Here is a 16,506-nt window from a genome sequence, read left to right on the forward strand (position 1 = left end):
GTGGGATCTCACAACATTCACTTTTGGTTAGTACTGATAATTGAGTTTTACCTTTGTTTGTGTAGATGAAGATTTTCTTGAAGTGGGATGATTTCTTGGACCGGCACGGATGCAACAACCGTGGGCTTTTTTCAGTTTCGCGTGTAAGATAAGTTTCTTTCTTTCTTCTCCATGTGGCTGTTTCGTGTACATAACCGGAAAAGTCTGCCAAAGCTGACTTGGCCGTTACTTGTTTGAGTTGATAAGTATAAGTTATAATTTCTTTTAAGTGGTGAGATCTGACAACTTTCACTCTTTGTTAGTACTGACAATTGAGTTGTACTTTTGTTTATGTAGATTGAGATTTTCTTGAGGTGGGATGATTTAATGGACCGGCACGCATGCAACAACCATGATCGTCTTTCGGTTTCGCTTGTATGATAAGTTTCCTCCTTTCTTCTTCATGTGGCTGTTTCGTATACATAACCGGTAGAAGTCAGCCAAAGCTGACTTGGCCGTTACTTGTTTGAGTTGATAGGTTTAGGTTATAGTTTCTTTTAAGTGGTGGGATCTCACAACATTCAATTTTGGTTAGCACTGATAATTGAGTTGTACTTTTGTTTTTGTAGATGCAGATTTTCTTGAAGTGGAATGATTTCTTGGACCGGCACGGATGCAACAACCCTGGCCTCCTTTCGGTTTCGCGTGTAAGATAAGTTTCCTTCTTTCTTCTCCATGTGTCTGTTTCGTGTACATAACCGGTAGAAGTCAGCCAAAGCTGACTTGGCCGTTACTTGTTTGAGTTGATAGGTTTAGGTTATAGTTTCTTTTAAGTGGTCAGATCTGACAACATTCACTCTTGGTTAGTGCTGATAATTGAGTTGTATTTTTGTTTATGTAGATCGAGATTTTTTTGCAGTGGGATGATTTCTAGGACCGGCACGCATGCAACAAACATGGCCGTCTTTCGGTGTCGCTTGTAAGATATGTTTCCTTCTTTCTTCTTGATGTGGCTGTTTCGTGTACATAACCGGTAGAAGTCAACCAAAGCTGACTTGGCCGTTACTTGTTTGAGCTGATAGGTCTAGGTTATAGTTTTTTTTTTGTGGTCAGATCTGACAACATTCACTCTTGGTTAGTGCTGATAATTGAGTTGTATTTTTGTTTATGTAGAATCTGATTAGTTGCTGATAACCAGAATGTGCCTTAGCTAAAATCAATTCAACCGAAATGTGCCACCTGACTGAGGCATTATCAAGGTACTCTTAGCTAAATAAACCACAATTTGATTGACTGTGCTTAGTAGCTTGTGAAATTGAACTGTTTCAAAGTCTTCATCTGTGGTCTCAAGGGTATACATGGAAATGAAGTTTAAATAAGAATTAACAGATCTTGAATTGTTTGGATGCTTTCTGGTGGATGAGACAGTCATATATGTACATGTTCGTATAACAGACACCAGCTTGAATACTTTTGTGTTATCTTATTATTTTCACTTGATTTGTGTTACTGGCATAATATGGGGTAATCTCAGGCTCAACAATATTTTTTGATGAGATTGGTGCTATTTTGGTTGAAAAATCTGGTTTGAGATCGGAGTTATTAATATTTATATCTTGAGAAATTAAGAGTTTTACATTTATAAAACAGTAATAATAGACTCTACTGTAGGCTTTCTTTTCTCATTATATATGAGCTGAAATGTTGCTTAAAAATATTTTAACTTTATTTTCAGATTAACGAGGCGGAAACTAGAAGTTTGCTTCATGCAAGAAGGATTCAGGAGCTTTACATAATATGGTATGTACTGTTTAGGGTTTTTATTTCATTAGAATTGAAATTCACACAATAATTTTGCCTTTTTAAATTTTTTTCAATATATGTAGTGACAAAGAATCATGTAGGGCAGGGCAGGAAACATTATTTAAGAAACATAGAGAGAAACTTCAGGCAAAATCAGTGGCAATCTTTTTCATGATGTAAATGCGATTTTTTTCATGATGTCAAATTCTGTACCAGAATATACTGGTACAGAGGAAAGGTGCTTCTTTTGGTTACCTTGCCTATTTATCTCGTATGATATCGAATGAGGCTATGGTACTATGCACAACGCTCATTGGATTAATATCTCTGTTTACAAAGTTCAAATAGTCGATCCGAAACCGTTCAACATTCACCATATGAAAATATACTTGTAGATTAAATTTTACATTTTTTAGAATTTTTTTACTATTTTTTTAGATAGGGACAAAATCACTTGATCTAAAGATTCTAGACCATTCAAAAATAGTGATTTTCTACCTATCTAAATGAAATATTCTTCTGTCATATTATGTACCAGAATATACTGATACAGTTAATGGTAGTTCTCCTTTTTTACCTTGCTTATTTATCACATATAAAATATATTTACTGCTATTAATTTTTATAATATTTAGGGGAGCTGAGCCCATGCATTGGCATTCTCTACTGCAGTTGGAATTGCATTGGGTGTTTTCCCTATTTTTGGTACTTCTTTGTGAATTCTCTTCTACCTTTCTTTAATTTTGGATTTACATATCAATTACACAAAAATTTGAAAATAATTGATAAAATTTGAAATCAGGAGTGACAGTGTTCCTTTGTGCTGTGGCAATAGCTATACTTGCAGAGCGGTGCCATGCTCCAACTATCATGCTTACAAATTTTGTTGTTGCCCCCCTTGAATTAAGGTTATTTGCTTCCTCTACAGTTTATTAAAAAAAATGGTATTACCACCGATTTCATTACAAAATCATATTGTTCTTAGAAGAGTTGTTACCAAACAACTGGTACCTCAATAATGCTTCCAACACAGTATTATTTGTCTAGGAAGGTATAGAAAAAAGGAAACGCTTTGTGCAGCCTTGGATTTAGTATCTACAACTATTGGTGTTTACAGCAATGCCCACTTAAAATGAATATGGAAAATTTTTTATCAAGTGTGACTATTTTGGGCTAGAATCTATAGAAATTAACATAGGATTAAGAGAGAGAGAGTTCATCATAATGAACAGGTTCTCTGAAATTTGAATATCAAAAAATATATTTCTTCAAAAATTATTCAGCTGATGCTATTTGGGTTTATTTTTTCCCCGTTCTACTATAATCTAGCTTTTACTTCTTTTACTTAATTTTTTTTGGGGAAGTCTGATGATACCATTTCTGAGATTGGGGGAGTATATCAGGTGGGGCCCACTTTCCATTGAAAAAGGATGCTTTGAAATTGGGGGCTACTCTGCAAGTCCAGCGAAGTTCTACTCGCTGTACTTCATGCGGTACGTAAACAAAATTTTTGGTACCATACTGTACCAACTTTCTACTGCCTCTGTAAAAGGTTTTACAAAAGATACAGCTGCATACTTAATGATTTTATGTAATTAGTGAGGCTATGGTACTATGCATAGCGCAGATTGGCCCGTACTACAGATCGACATATTCGTTTTTAAAGTTCAAATTGCGTATGAACTGTGATTTACATATGAAAATTGACTTGCAGACTAAATTTTACATTTTTTAGAAAAATAATAAGGGTCATTTGATTGAGCCAGGAGCATGTACAATATGCTCATATTATATCCCTTATTTCAAATTAAAAAAAAAAATATGCTGGGTCTAGATTGCCAACGTTTAAAAAGCGAATAATAAAATAGCAACTAAACAATTTCAATAAAGTTACCCATGAAATGAGAGCTATCACATAAAATACTATACTAATTCTCTAACCAATCAGAATACTTGCTTGCACCCTTTTCAAATAACCTCTGTAACAGTTCCGGGAGGCGTAATAGACATATGCTAGGAATAGGTGTTTTGGTCACTCAAGAGCGGCATATGGATAGGCCTATTTATACGGGTAAGCTCACTCATAGGAATAAGCAGTCACAAGTCAAAGTAAGGGTGCACGTAACTCATAGAAGCACGGGATGCGAATAAGAGAAGAGATAGGCTTTTTCATCAAATTTCACGCATGGGATATGGTAAGCTCCCTTGCATCTCTGACGGACCGACATTTTAGGATGCTTGTCCTGTGACCATGGATTACCAGACCATTCAAGTTGTAGACTTGCTTCATGTTAAATTGTGTCGTTCTGGTATTTGAACAGTATCTTTCTGGCATCTTATTGTTTGACTTGCTTCATGTAGCAACAGCACTTTGGATCGTTTGAATTTTTAAAATGGTGCTCTGGAGCCAAAGCAAAAGGCGATCCATGTGTTCCAAAGCATTCAGCATACCTAAATGTTTGATGATGACCCCTACATTCTTTTGTTCATGTTACCACGGATTTGCAACCTTTTTGAGAAACAAGACCTAATTGTGGGCACAAATGTGATAGATAGTTACAATTTGTCAAGTGTGGGCATTTCTGTACACACTTTGCATGAGCCAGTTTTTGCTAAATCCAAATTAACGTAAAATCAAATAATGAGGGTTGTTAAGTTTTGAGTCTTCCTACACTGTTGCTACATTGTGCTGGCTTCACACGAACATCAAACTTCCAGTAAAATCATCACTATCTTCACTTTAAAATGGTTTGCCAAAATTATTTTTGGGACTAATTTTCTTTATTGTTGAAAAGATAGGCACGGTAGAGCTGATATAGTCAATCCAATTTACTGTTGCATTAATTATTGAATTTTTTTTATTATTTAAGACGCTCTATTCTGTAGATTTTTTTTATTTTCCTTACATGCACTTCTGTAAACAGTCATGAAAGGGCCGACAACACCACAATTTAATTTATAGTTGCTTGATAGGATATTGAATGCCAAATTTTTACAACTCAAAATATGTAGAAAAAGTGGAAGATGTGGATTTGTTAATAAGAAAGGAAGAGAGATGCTTGGATGCTGGTGCAGACATGATTGCGATAGATGCTGATGATGTGTGCATGTATCCTGACTCTCTTTGGGCTGACACCATTGCAAAGATCATAGGTCGTTTGGGACTTGAGGAAACCATGTTTGAGGTGTCTGATGCTATAACTTCCGAGGGGTTTTGTCAAACAATATGGACCTAGGGTATGTTTCCTTTCTTGGTATTGAGCAGCAAGACGGTCCAGTTGTCTTGGTAAGTATCTCTCTGAACTGTTCAAATTCTTGTAAAGATTTTGTACTTGTATATCTCATAGCAAAGGTATACCAGCTGAGAAAAGTGGGAAAAACAAATTCAGCTTTCATTTTTTTTGGAAATAAAAGCACAGTACATGCACTATTGAATGCCAAAACCAGTTCAATTTACTACTCTATTTTAAACACTGATACCAGAACCTCTGTTGAAAATGAAAAAAACATTTAGCAGAAGTATATTAAGACTTTCGCTTTCTACAAGTTGTTTATGACCATTGATTGGTGGTACCGTCGAAACAAAAGTTGTTAAATTTTGTTGGTATGTTTATGTTTGTTATTGTATTAGGATAGTTTGAGGGGGTTATTTGTAAGAGTGTTTTGTAAGGCTCTATATAAGCCTAACCCTTGATTAATAAAGATAATCCTTTTTTACACAAATCTAGTTGGTATCAGAGCTGTTTTTCAGATCTAGGGTTTCGCATCAAAAACCGTGCAGCAGCCACCACCTCCGCCAGGGTTCTGCCAGCGCCGCCACCACCTCTGCCCGCGCCGCCAGACCTCCGCCAGCTCCGCCAGGGGGTCTGCTCGGCCTCCAGGGGCTCCGCCAGCCCTCTGCCACCTCCGCCAAGAGGTCCGCCAGCTCCACCAGGGGTCCGCCGGCTCCGCCAGGGGCTCCGCCGGCCCTGCTGGTGCTCCGCCAGGGGTGCTGGTGCTCCTCCACCCAGATCTAGCCTCCCTGACCTGAGAACAGCTGGTTTTTCTTCAATTTTTCCTTGATTTGCTCCATTTTTTCCTTCTCTTTCTCTCTACATCTCTTGTGATTGTTATTTTCTGATTCGGATCGGGTTGGTTTAGCTCAAATCTTGATGTGCTAAGATCAAGATTGGGTTAAAGGAAAGAGGAAGAGGGGTGCAGTGATGAGGTTTTAGATCTTGAGGGTTCAAGATCGGCAAGAGTTGTTGTTGCTCTACCATAGGCGGATGGGTCATTCTTCTTTTAGTCTTTTGAGTCGTTTGTATCCAGCTATGTTTGAAAAAGCTAATAAAGAGAGACTTGTTTGTGATGTTTGTGAGTTTGGCAAGCACACCAGGAGTTCGTATGTTAGTACAGGTAGTAGGAGCACCTGTAGTTTTGATTTGATACATTCTGATGTGTGGGGACCTTGTTCCACAACTTCTGTTAATGGTTTTCGATATTTTGTGTCTTTCATTGATTGCTTTTCTCGTAGTACTTGGCTTTATTTGATGAAAAACAAGAATGATGTGCTTGCTTGTTTTAAAGATTTCCACAAAGGGGCTCAGACTCAATACGGGGCAGTAGTGAAGGTATTGAGGTCTGACAATGGGACAGAGTACACGAACAATGCGTTCAGAGAATACTTATCCTCCCAGGGAATCCTGCATCAGACCACGTGCCCGTACACACCAGAGCAGAATGGAGTGGCAGAAAGAAAGAACAGGCATCTCCTTGAGGTAGCGAGAAGCATGATGATCTCAATGAATGTACCAAAGTACTTGTGGGGACAGGCAGTCCTGACAGATGCGAGACTGATCAATAGGATGCTCTCACGTGTGTTGGAGTGGAAGTCCCCGCTTGAGTTATTGAAAGGTGAGATTAGTGATAGTCTCCCCTTGAAGGTATTTGGTTGTGTGTGTTTCGTGCAGAACAACAGACCAAATGTGGGAAAACTGGATCCGCGAGCGGTCAAATGTATCTTTGTGGGGTACTCGGCCACTCAGAAAGGCTACACATGTTGGAGTCCCGTGGAGAGGAGGTTGTTTGTTAGTATGGATGTCACGTTTCGAGAGCATGAGCCATACTACTCCTCTCAGGTTACATCACCTTTTGGAGACTCGCTCGATACTGGAGGTATGAGGCGAGAGGGGGAGAGTAGCAGTGGTAGTGAGAGGAGGATGGTGGGTGTGAGCGATGTCCCTTGCGCGCCAACAGTTGAGGAGTCGACTGTTGTGGAATCGGCTGTGGTGCCGGAACGAGGCGGGGATGATCCCGATAATGGTGGCACTCAAGCTCAAGGGGAGTTGCGAGTGTACACGAGGAGAAGGAGGCAGGTTAAGGATACTGCACCTACAGTGCCGCTTGTGCCAAGTCCCTTGTCCCTTCCTACCCCGACTTCTGAGACACCATCCACTGACTCAGAGCACACAGGTGATATGATTCCTCTCTCTACTCCTCCCACTCCCATGTCGGTAAGGAGGACTCCTCGCCTCAATGCGGGAGTTCCCCCTGATCGATACGGTTTCCCACATGATATTGCCCAGTTTGTTTCTTACTCTCACATCTCACCTGCACATGGAGCATTCATTGCATCTCTGGACATTGTCTCTATTCCTAAGTGTTGGCAGGTTGCTAAGGAGGATCCAAAGTGGAAATCCGCCATGCTTGAGGAACTTGAGGCTCTCGCAAAGAACAAAACCCGGACGCTTGTGCCATTACCACCAGGAAAGAAGGCGGTTGGATGCAAGTGGGTTTTCACTGTGAAGCAAAGCCCAGAGGGTCGGGTTGAGCGTTACAAGGCCCGGTTGGTGGCAAAGGGGTACAGTCAGACGTACGGTATTGACTATGATGAGACTTTTGCACCCATGGCGAAGATGAGTACAGTGCGGACACTTGTTTCCTTAGCAGCGAATGGGGGTTGGAAGTTACATCAGCTTGATGTGAAGAATGCCTTCCTTCACGGCGAGTTGTTGGAGGACGTGTACATGGAGGTCCCACAGGGTTTTGGCACGAAACAAACGGAGGGTAAGGTGTGCAGACTCAAGAAATCTCTTTATGGGCTGAAGCAGTCCCCTCGAGCCTGGTTTGACAGGTTTAGGAGGGCTATGGTAGGCATGGGGTATCAGCAGACCAATGCAGACCATACAGTGTTCTTCAGGCGACATGGAGTTCACATTACGATGCTGGCAGTGTATGTGGACGACATGATTATCACTGGTGATGATGAGGGTGAGATTGCATCACTGAAGAAGAGGTTGAGTAAGGAGTTTGAAGTGAAAGACTTGGGGCAACTCAGATACTTCCTTGGGATTGAGATAGCTCGTGGTGCAGAGGGGATTGTTTTGTCTCAAAGGAAGTATGTGCTGGATTTGCTTACAGAGACAGGTATGCTAGGGTGCAAGCCTGCGGTGGCCCCGATCGATCAAAAGTCTAAGCTGAGTGCTGAGGCAGGAGAGCCAGTTGATAAGGAGAGGTACCAGAGGTTAGTTGGTCGCTTGATCTATTTGAGCCACACTCGTCCTGACATTTCCTTTGCGGTGAGTGTGGTGAGTCGCTACATGCATGACCCTAGGGAGGGTCACATGGATGCTGTGTACCAGATCCTGAGATACCTGAAGAGTGCACCAGGCAAGGGGTTGATCTTTCGCAAGAATGGGCATTTGAATATTGAGGGATATTGTGATTCAGACTGGGCTAGTTGTGCCGATGATAGGAAGTCCACGTCTGGATATTGCATGTTTGTAGGAGGCAATCTGGTCTCCTGGAAGAGCAAGAAACAGTCGGTAGTTGCGAGGTCCACAGCCGAGGCAGAGTACAGGGCCATGGCTTTAGGTGTTGCAGAGATGATGTGGTTGAGAGCTCTGTTGGTGGAGCTCAAGATGGACCAAGGGGCACAAATGAAGCTGTGGTGCGACAATAAGTCAGCTATTAGCATTGCTAATAACCCTGTGCAGCATGATAGGACCAAGCATGTGGAGATCGACAGATTCTTCATCAAGGAAAAACTGAATAGCGGATTACTTGAGCTGGGACATGTAGCTACTAGAGAGCAAGTGGCTGACTGTCTCACTAAAGGGCTTAGTTCGTTGGATTTGTCGAGACTATGTGACAAGATGGGCCTAGTGGATATTTTTCGTCCGTAGGCTCATCTTGAGGGGGAGTGTTGGTATGTTTATGTTTGTTATTGTATTAGGATAGTTTGAGGGGGTTATTTGTAAGAGTGTTTTGTAAGGCTCTATAGAAGCCTAACCCTTGATTAATAAAGATAATCTTTTTTTACACAAATCTAGTAATTTCATCAGTTAATACTGGTTTTTTAAAAAGCAATTGCCATCTGCCCTTAGCTTAAGTTTTGTGATGTGATTTTAAATGATATTGGGACTAATAGAGATTAATTTTCCTTTTAGAATTAGTTTTTTTTTTTTTTTTTTTTTTTTCTGATAGCTACTTCAACATCAAAAACCCTAATCTCTAATTGATGAGAGAAAAATTGTAATAACTTTTTTTGTATAAATCACAAGTGAAATTTACAGGGGTTATCAGGGAAAAACTTCTTCATATAAATTATTACAAAATTTTAGAGATCGTTGTAAATTAAAATTATTGATTTCACATTGAGAAATAAATAATGTGTTACTTTGACAATAAAAACAGCAAAGTCTGCTGCAAGACTTTACCTGTGTTATTCAATGAAGTTAGCCTCCGCTTGACCATCTGATACTGGTAGTGAAATTACATAAATATTTTCAGCGTGAAGAATTTGCTTCCAGTTTTGCATCATTAATCTTTGTTTTATTTCTTCTATCTTTTACATACTGCCATCCGGTATTTATATACATAATTGTGTCTCTATTTTTTACTTTACATTTAATAGAGACTAAAAATTCAGCAGTAGTTGACTCTATGTAGCTCTCTTTGCCTTCCTCTTCCCAGTTTCGATCTTCCCACAGCTGGCATGGTGTTGAAGGTAATTATTCTACTTACCATTTCCTGAAAATATATTTCCCAAAGTATATCATTGTATGTTTCGTATTCTTCTCAAGGTACTTCTCTTTCAATGTCTAACCTACATCATAAATTTCTTTCGTCAATTACTACAAACTCCTTGTCATCAGTACAAAGTAATCATAATGTCAAAGAAGATAAAAAAAAACTGTCAAAGTGAAGATGAGTATGCTAACCCATTTTCTATGATATTATGAGGTTTAGAATGAGTGTAAATGGGTATTTTATACATTTTAAATGAGTTTCAATAGAATGGGTAAATTTGTGAATTTCTTAAATTGAGAAAGGTAAATATGATTTTATGAAGTTTAGAGTTTATAGAGGGATTACAAATCTCTCCTCCAAGCCAGAATTCAGATCCAGTGCAATACCTGACTGTGTAGAATGAGATCTGAGGCATCCATTTAAATATGGTACGCATCAAAAAAGCATGACAACTTAATGATGGAAAAAAAAAACAACTTCAAAGTGAGAAACGGAAAGTATTGACATCAAAACTGTCACACCTTTCCGCAGTTCGACATACATGACTTCGTAGTATTACTTAATTTTACTGCTATGTAGTTCGACCTACACCTGCCACTGGTACGGAATCAGGGGGATTGGAGGAATGGAATGAGGCGCGTACGGCAACTGGTACCAATCAAGTTACCGGTACTATCACAAACTCAAGATAGGGAAGAACCTCAACAAGGGAGAAAAAATTCACTCACTGGTACGCCTGGTGATGGGCAAGGGTTAGCTCATATAAATTAAGATTTTGATGTTTTGTAATTTGCTGCAATTTTTTCACTTTCTGTATTATTTCTCCCCTTTCTGGTCAGCTTTTTGAGCATTTTCATTTGTTTTAAACCTGTTACTAACCTCTTGTAACTTTACCATTATCAATGGAATCAAATGTTATCTTGAATTAGAATAATATATCTCACAGCTTTTTCAAGAAAAATTTCAATTCTTTGGCATGTAATTTTCAATGTGTCATTACTGTAGAAATATACAAAATTTCTTATGTGATTTTCTGTTTGATAGGTGCTGGGTGCATGTTTTTCCATTATTCTAATCTACGTATTTGATCTCTTACATTGGAAGCAGCTGAAACAAAACTAAAACTCCTTAATTAAAAGAACAACAACAGGCTGATATTCACGTATACAAATATTTACGAAACATAACGATAGCGGTGTAGCTGCAATAGGATTATATGAAGCACCTAGTTTCTAAAAATTCATTTGAATATATCTCGGCTCCAACCCCGTGTCAGCAATAAAAAATTATATGTGTAATAACAATAAAAAAAAACAAAATCTCAAAAAAGATGGTATACTGCACTATCTATTCATTATACTAATTCTAGTCTCCATGAACTATATATTACAGTGTAAAATTGTAATGATGTATTACGGAGTTCTTTTCGCACGGACTGAAATGTCTCAAATTTAAAACTCTAGTCTATATTAACTATATTTCTAGATGTTGTGTTTTTTTTAATGATGAATTGAAATCATAAGTTTGCTTTATTGACAAGTATATATTGGAAAATATTTGCTAGAGATTTTAATAATAGTTTGGAAAGTGCTTTGTAGACATTATCTAGAATATATTTGCAAGTATATTTGATGACAATCATTAACAATAAAAATGTATACATCTTCGTTATTCGTGTAAAATCAATAATTTAGTAGATCCATTTGATCTATAAGCATTATTAGTGACTTCAATAATTTAAAAAAATTTAATTTTTTTTTATCTGATTTAATACATTACATTATTTGTGAAAATCCTTGCTGAAATTAAAAAAATCCCAAAAAAAAAAATGAACGAAATTTAGTAAGCTGAAGTAGGTGGCTTGCTCTACACGCAAAGGGCTGTTGCGAATCAAATAAAATGATTCATGTGAAATGCATTTAACCTTCGTGCAAAAGCAGATGAAACGGTCTAGATCTAAACTCAAAATTAATGTTACCTCAACAATTTGTCTTTCTAAAACCCTGAACTAAAATCTTGAAATGTCGATTCTGCTCTGCTCTCTCTCATCTACTCCGTTCCAAATGTTTTTCTCTCAAGATTCTGATATCTTAGGAAATCCTTCGAAGATTCTTTCCGATTTCTTCAATACAACGGCTCTTTGTATAGCCCCGCTCCTCTTTAATGCCACTTAGCTCAACGGAGAAAGAGCGAGGTAGAGAGAGAGAGAGAGCGGGAGAGCGTGCCTCTGTCCTACGCCCTCTCCTCTCGCGCAAGCCTCCGCCTCTCGTACACCGAACAACCCTAAACCGCAACTTCACTTCCTTTTGGAGGACAAAGCGTGAGCGAGAGAGAGAGAGAGAGCGCAAGAGAGATCGGGGAAGACACTTTAACAAAATGCGGTTATACCGGCGCTGAGTAAACTCACCGACGACAGTGTGCTCAGTTACATTGAGCAGGTACAACAACTAATTTTAGATATTCGATTGTCTCTAATTTTGAAATTGGATGTACAATGTAGCTTAATCGGTGAAGTTTTTTCTTTTAGTCCAAATTGGTTGCTCCGCTTTTCTTTTCTTTTTTTTTTCTTTTTTTTTAAGATCTGGGAAAACCTTTCCTTGGGAATGAAAAGAATTAAACGAGTATGTTTAATTGAAAATGTTGGAAGGCTCTGGACTAATCAAACTCTTTCACCTTTTACTATTTTCTTAAATTAAAATACAAAGCATGTTAAACCCACTGACAGCCTAATTTCATTCTATTTGAATCTAATTTGGAAAGTAAAGAAGGTCATGTGACAAACTAGTTAAGAATAGATTTCTCATATTATTTTCCCTTTCTTAATTACAGTCTCTGGGTTCATGGAATCCAACAAGGTCACAAAGCTTTGATGGCCTAACAGCCGTCGAACTTACCGGCTCAGACCGACCGGGCCTCCTTTCTGAAGTGTTTACTGTCACTACAGCAAAACGACCCACCTGGGACCGGGTTTTGGAACTGGCATCTTGATCCAAAGTCACATGTACCAATACCGAGTTGCTCGTACCAGTACCTGTCCGGTACCAAGATGCTTGTACCAGTACCAGTCTTTGCTTGCACTTTTTTTGCACTTTGGCTGTTTCAAAAAGAGCATCTTCAATTTATACATGCATGTAACATGCATAATGAAGATCTGAATTTATTTTCTATTTCAATTTGGTTGTTGCTGTTGACAGTCTCATAATAATTAGATGGATTATTGAATTACCTTAAATTGACCTCATTTTGTCTTTGACATCCATTTGTACCTTGGATGAAAGGGTTAGATGAAAGGGTTAAGTAAATCAAGTAGTAGTGGTTCATGATCTATTTGCCTTAGATGAAAGGGTTAAGTAAATCAAGTAGTAACACCATACCAATCTCAAATTTATTTTCAATTTGATTGTTGCTGTTGAGAGACTTGTATTTTTTTGTAGTTTGCTGTATATGAATATCTAGTAGTAAGTGAAATCCGATATATATTACCTTTAAGAGCATCAAGTTAAATGTTCATAGTTTTCTTTTTTATCTTTTCTAATCTTTCTTTTAGATTGCGCAACAACAGTCATGGCTAAGGAAGCATTAGAAGGACACTGCATCTAAAGCTTCATTTGACCTACTCTCGTCATACTGATCTTAATGTTAAGGTATCACATAGCAAACAAAAATATATATTACTTTTTTCTGTTTTTAGAAGGATCAGATCTGATGCCATTTCTTAAAAAAATATTTTTCATTTTGATTGGTTTTAGGAGGTGTGTTCATATCTGTTTATGATGATTGGTTTTAGGAGGTGTGTTCATTTCTTAAAAAAATTTATGATGATTGTTCATTTTTAATATTGAAGTATATAATATAGGAAGTTTAACTTCTTGCGGATTGCTTGTTTTCATACAAATCTGCGAACTTACTCTGAAATTGGTTAGTGGTAGTTTAATTGGTAAACTGGTACATCGTTACTGATTAATTCAATTTCCACGAAACTAATTGGTTGCCCAAAATATTTTTTTTTAGTGCCTCTTCTGTCCTGCGGTGAATAGAGTCAATAGCCGAGACTTGCGCTCAATTAATTGGTAAGTATAAAATTTTTGGATTAACTGTAGCTTGATTGTGTCCATCTATCTTTTAGAGCTCATCTGAAACTAATTACAATGTCCTTTAGAACTCATCTGTCCTTTAGAAATTCAAATATCTGAAACTGATTACAATGTTTCTGTTGGGTACATAATTGGCATATTACACAATCACCTATAGTCCTCTTTCTGTATAAACTATTTTCTTTCATTTAAAAATTGGTGTAAATTGGGCAGGTACCTTGAATTGAACATTGAGCCAAGCTTAGACAGATATTAGTGGAGTCATATATATGTGTAGAGACATAAGTTTCAGTTTGAAGTTATACTTAGATATAAGTGAAGTCATATTTAGTGTAGAAGTTCAAAGTATAGCCAAAAATGATTTTTTATTGTCCATCTGTCCTTTAGAAGTTCAAAGTATAGCCTTTTTATTGTCCAAGAATGATTTTTTATTGTCCAAGATTGAGAACTTTGCATGCATATCCTTTATATTTTTTAGTATACCTTTATGCAGCATGGTCCTCAAACTTTGCATGCATACGCTTTACATTTTTCTATAATATACGTATAGATTATACTTATCCCTTTTACCTTAGGCACACAGCAAACTAATTCAAGAAAAGTAAATAAATGGTGTGTTCCAAGTTTAGACATCATTTCACATAGAAAATCTGGTGCCTTCTCAATTTCACCTAGAAAATCTGGTGCCTTTAGACATCATTTCACATAGAAAATCTGGTGCCTTCTCAATTTCACCTTTCTTGCAGAACCCATATATAAGATTAGTATATGTCACAAATTAGGATGCATGTATTTTTTTTAACACATTCTTGAGTTTTATTAGTATATGTCACCTTTCTTGAGTACTCTGACCATGGACAACTGATTACAACAGAAACATGAATAGTTATATTGCTATTTATAACACATTCTTGAGTCAGATTTTGTGATGAGCATATAATACTTTTGGTATTAATTTTTTGTTTGTTGTCCTTTTTTTAGGATGAAGGTGATGATTAAGCTGGACATGAATAGCTGGGTTAGAACTTTATTAATTACGTTATATGTGTTGTTTTATTAAATGGGGGTGTTTGATATTATGCAAAATAACAATAGGCTAGCTTAATTTGGGATACTCGGTGGTAGGTTAGGTGTGCTTGGTTTTAGTTGAGCAATACTGTGGGTTTTTATAGTTCTCTTTCTTAACAATAGGCTAGTTGTCCATGGTTAGAGTACTCAGCAAGTGGCCAATCAGATTAGAACTGATTCTCTTGTGATTGAATTAAAACATTTATATATAATCTTAGGAGGAAGTCATTATTATCTGATATCTGATCTGATGCTGACTTAATAGTAAATGGATCCTTACAGGTTCAGCAAATGCTTCACAATTTGACAGTAGATGCATTCCGGGAGGAGTATTTTCTTGAGTGAAATAGGCTGCTAGCAATTTTGGCCAGCTAAATCTGAGATGATCCAATCCGAAATTATGAAGTCACAACTACAGGTAAAAATTTCCGATCTGAAATGTAGATCAATATATACACATTATGTAGCCACACTTATTGTTTTGAGCTGAGTTTTTTCTTGTACTTCATGCAGAAATTTATATTTAACAAATGATTGTGGTAGAAGTTACATAAAACAACCATGCTTAGTGGTAATATATAAGTTTTTTGGGGGTCCATTTTGTAAAAGAACATAACACATTGATTGATTAATTGTACAAGCCTCATATAGAGGCACTGAATTGAGCTGCTTCGTAATGTTTTACCTTTCCCTAGCATGTTGAAGCTCTAGTTGAATTGGACTTGTTCTATTCATTCTAGCGAGAAAGGGAAGAACTCGACTTGTTCTGTTTAATCTGTATGCATTTCAAAATCATCCTGAAATTTGTAATTAATCACAAAAATTTGTCAACATCCCTTTTTTTCTGCTACTTGTGTCCAAAACCTATTAACGGACCATCCTTTCTATTTTTAAGACAAAATGGCTAAATATATTGACATAGTAGTTTTTATGTATGGTCACACAACTAGCTCATAGACATAGTCAAAACAACACTACTTATGATTCGTGCTCTGCCTACATCAAGTCAAAACCCACTCTGTCAGTATCGATCTTTACCTAGAAAAATAAATGTTCTAAAGTCGATTCCGCTTTTTTTATTTTTATTTTTATTTTTCTTTTTTCAATGTTGATACCTATATCCCTCAACGTATTTCTCTCCTCTCTAATAGTGGCATTTTTTTAAGGCAAAAACTAATTAATTATCTAAATTCCATTATTTTGCAATGTTTTCAGAGACTAGTCATCTATATTATATTATATATTATCCTATGTTGGGTTCTTACCAAATTAGTTATCTGTATTAATTATTTTACTTGACATGTAAACTCTTACCAGCAATTTATATATGAAAATCCCAATTCATTTTAAAAAAACAACATGTACATGGGGTGGGTTGGATTCTGTAAGAACACTCAAAATTGATTGGTACATCCTTGGGTTCTAAGTTCTAACTTCTATCATAGACCTCAATAGATATGGTTGTGCGGTTTTGTTTCTTTTTCCTTTTCTTTTCTTTGATTCTTTTAATCGTAATCTTTTTACAATAAAATCCTAACTTGAGTTCTTGTAC

At 37.2% G+C, this 16,506-nt stretch overlaps 1 long non-coding RNA gene across 7 annotated transcripts; it reads left to right on the forward strand.

The window, feature by feature from the left end:
* The first annotated feature begins 1,153 nt into the window (after positions 1-1,153).
* LOC144567911 (uncharacterized) lies at positions 1,154-10,728 on the forward strand. Of its 7 annotated transcripts, none has more exons than XR_013515549.1 (5): positions 1,173-1,238; positions 1,715-1,779; positions 1,866-2,487; positions 2,585-5,068; positions 9,677-10,728. It is a non-coding gene; the product is annotated as an uncharacterized LOC144567911 (long non-coding RNA). The 7 variants fall into 7 exon arrangements; XR_013515552.1 differs by having other exon boundaries at positions 2,418-2,487; XR_013515553.1 differs by lacking the exon at positions 1,173-1,238 and having other exon boundaries at positions 1,626-1,779; positions 2,585-3,275; positions 3,771-5,068.
* The last annotated feature ends 5,778 nt before the right edge of the window (positions 10,729-16,506 follow it).

This window comes from Carex rostrata, chromosome 17, assembly GCF_964058835.1.
Source record: "Carex rostrata chromosome 17, lpCarRost1.2, whole genome shotgun sequence".
Taxonomy (NCBI): Eukaryota; Viridiplantae; Streptophyta; class Magnoliopsida; order Poales; family Cyperaceae; genus Carex; species Carex rostrata.